The 3,659-nt window shown below is 40.8% G+C and overlaps 1 long non-coding RNA gene across 1 annotated transcript; it reads left to right on the top strand.

Moving 5' to 3' along the window:
- Window positions 1–2,012: 2,012 nt before the first annotated feature.
- Window positions 2,013–2,668, top strand: LOC144709388 (uncharacterized). Its single transcript, XR_013583018.1, has 2 exons — window positions 2,013–2,130; window positions 2,516–2,668. It is a non-coding gene; the product is annotated as an uncharacterized LOC144709388 (long non-coding RNA).
- Window positions 2,669–3,659: the final 991 nt, after the last annotated feature.

The raw sequence follows: 3,659 nt of genomic DNA, 5'->3' as shown, positions 1-3,659 counted from the left end.
AGAGAGAGAGGGAGAGAGAAAGAGAGGGGGAGAGAGAGAGCACAGAGTGAGAGAGGGAGAGAGGAAGAGATTAAGAGAGGAAGGACATAGCGAGAGAGGAAGAGAGTAAGGACAGAGCGAGAGAGGGAGAGAGAGCGAGAGGAAGAGAGGGAGAGCAGGATAGAAGGCGAGAGAGAGAGAGAGAGAGAGAGAGAGAGAGAGAGAGAGAGAGAGAGAGAGAGAGAGAGAAGGAGAGGGAGAGCAGGATAGAGGGTGAGAAGAGAAGTAGAGAGTGAGAGAGAACAAGGTAGAGGGTGAGAACGAGAGGTGGAGAGTGAGATAGAACGATATGGAGAAAGGTTGATGGGGAGAGAGGGAGAGAGGATGATGGGGAGTAGGGAATGGCACGTCTGGGACGTGACACCCTGGACATGATGGGACGGATGATGATCTGTGATGGACGTGTGACGGAAACAATCATGTGGAGGAGAGAGAATCGGAGGGGCATATCTCCAATTATCCTTGGGCGGCATCCTTTTGTGCGCAAATAAATGCAGGGACTTTTCTACCAAATGCCAAGAAATCGAGTTAGTGACACCACTTGGCAAAATCTTGGCCGTCGAAAAGCTTAAATCTAACGATGTTTAAGCTTTTTTGGTCATTTTTAAAAAATTGTCATGGCCGTCATCCGTGATGGTTGTCCCGTCACGTTACTCATTCAAGGCCTTCTGTCATCGTCGTGTCACCATCACACCCAGTTCGTCATCCGTAATCTGCCATCGTCGTAGTCACGTGCCCCTAATTTCGTCACCGTCACCATCACGTCTGATGTAGCCCAGAAGCCCATTTTCTGAGGCCCAATTGTAACTTGTGGCCCAAGAAGGAGATTCTTCTAGAACTGATAGGATCTGCAGAAATATACTTAGAGCCCCCTCAAAATTTCTGACAAGATTTTCTCTGACAAGATCTTCTAACATGATTTTTTCTGATAAGATCCTCTGATAGGATTTCCTCTGCCAGATCCTTCTTCTGCCAGGATATCTGCTCTAACTTGCCAGAGCTGCATATCTTCTGTTTTGTCCCATCAGGATCTTCTTGAGCCACACAAAAATCTCTTGACAGCTTCTACAGGCCCTAGAATCTGCAGAATATCTCTGCTAAGCCCTGTCAGGTTGCATATCCTCTGTTTTAGCTTGTCAAATTTATTTTTCTCAATGTTTTAACTTGTCTTGTCATGGGTATAGTCATTATGGACGACCTTGCACTTCTTGTGGCCTATATAAGGCCCCCATGTACCCCTGAATGAGCATTATTGAAATCTATTGTCTTGTTGAAATTGTTGTTTCTCCTCTCTAAGTGTTCTCTTTGTTAGAGATTGCTTCTATGCTTGTGGATTCAAGTACAACCCCTTGTGGATTCAAGGGTTAGAGAGGCTAGTTCTGTGGATTCAGGACTTAGCTCATTCAAGTAGAGCAAGGCTTGTGGATTCAAGTCCTGATCTTATGTCGTTCGTGTACTAAGGATGCGTCAACGTCATCCGTCACGTTGCTGTCACCATGACGTGTGACGTGACGGATGACGACTGCCGTTTCCTAATGGGGAGAGAGGAAGAGAGTGGGCAAAAGAGAGGGTGACGGGGAGAGAGAACGAGAGAGAGGGTGACGGGGAGAGAGAAAGAGGGGGGGAGTGGATGCGGTCTTCGGTCTGGTTCAACCTGCGAATCCGAACCGCGACTTAATGTCCAGCCAGTCCTAAAGAGGCTGACCTACGGTTCGGTTCGGTCTGGTCTGACCGAATTTAGTTCAATCCGTGTCCTTCCCTACCTATAAATATATACCCTTCCATTAGCAAAGTTCTTAAGTTCCCTTATTGGAAACAGTTATCAGAGAAATTGGGATAATTGGCTAACTAAATCTGCAACCCTGATTCGATAGTAGGGTCCAATCAGCAGTGGACAACTGGACACCTATTAAACCCTAAATTCCCCTATAAATACATGCCCTGCTTACAGAAAAGTTCTTAGCTTTTTCTTTCTTTTATCCAGCTTTTAGTTTGTTCTTCGCAATCTCTGATTTTTTTCATTGGATGAACGCAAGAACTTCCAATCCGGGTGCGACGCGAAATGGGCATCCCGGCCACCTCTTGCGCAGAGTGAGATCTAACGCTTGTTCTTGTTCAAATCCCCGCAGATCCCTCTTGCTCTGTGGCTTCAATGTCGTGTTCCAATCTCTCTGAGAATCATGGGATTCGGTTGATTATCGCAATGCGTACACTAACCCTGGTTTTTTTTCGCATATCCTTGATTGGATTTTCGCGTCTTCTCCTTTATTTGCACTTGAATCGTGGCAATATCTATCGTTTTCTCGGATGTTTTCTCGCTTGTTTGCGAAGATCTTTTCCTCTCTTATGAATGGATGGCGATTAAACTCTAATTAGTGGATCTAAATTTAGCGTTTTGGGTCTGTTTGTCTCTGGTCTTCAAGACAAATGGAACTGTTTTATATCTCTTAATAACTACCCTTCAACTATACCACAGGGTGAACACTGGAGTTAGCTTCGTTATCGTTCAGAAACGATGATTTTAGCTGCAGCCTCGTTTAGTGGAGATTCGGAATAAATAATCTTTTATCCAGCACAGAAATCTGTTTATGTTGATTTGGAAGATTCAAATTTTAATGTTGATTTGGTATCCAGATCAGATTAGATTGAATCAATGAAGAATCGGCAATCACCATTCAGTGATTCAATCTAATCTGCATGTTAAATTAATCGGCAAATGGCGACCCACAAGAATCCAAATTTTCAACAATAAAATCAGAAAGGGAGAAACCAATGTAATATTGTGCACCATAGTCTGATATTACAAGCCTGACCTAGTTACGGATTTGCATTGCAAACAAGTTTTCGAAACTTGTTTCTTTATGATATGACAAATTATTTTGATCAAAATATAATGATGAGAAATTGTTGAGTAAGGTCAATAACATGGAGGCTGAATCTTCTTCTCCCTACTATCAAAACTGTCTCTCTTTTCATAAACAATAAAATTAGAAAGGGAGAAACTAATGTAAGATTGGGAACTACAGTCTGATATTACGAGCCTAGCCTAATGAAAGGTGTGTATTGCAAACAAGTGGTTTTAAAACTTGTTTGTTTATGAACTGACATTCTTAAAACTTGTTTTTTAAAACAAGTGGCCTACTGAAGGGTGTGCATTGCAAACAAAGAAACATTTACGAAAAATACATAAATATGCAAATAACATAAATATACAAATAACATGTACAAAACGTACATAATACACAGATCAGGTAAAGACATGAATAGCATATATTAAAAATGTATAAATACACAAATATCATGAATAAAAAATGTTGTAAATACAATAATAACATGAATATACAAATAATAATGAATACAAAAATACACAAATTACATGCATATGTTAATATGGCAACATAACTAAAAAATCTAAACACCTAGATATGTAATTGTGTAAATATGATAAGCCAAAAATAGGGGTAGAAATTATGAGTTTTTAGCCCTTGTCCTTGCAAATTTTGACTTATGCAATGAAATTTATAAAAAAACTCTACTTAAGATGTATAGTGATAAGTACGAGTGTCGTCCAAGGGAAGCTAGTAAGTTAATTCAATTGATGATCAACTTGAATAATTTGA

This window comes from Wolffia australiana, chromosome 11, assembly GCF_029677425.1.
Source record: "Wolffia australiana isolate 7733 chromosome 11, ASM2967742v1".
Classification (NCBI taxonomy): Eukaryota; Viridiplantae; Streptophyta; class Magnoliopsida; order Alismatales; family Araceae; genus Wolffia; species Wolffia australiana.
The sequence above is the reverse complement of the archived record's forward strand: the minus strand, read 5'-3'. Positions and strand labels throughout refer to the sequence as shown.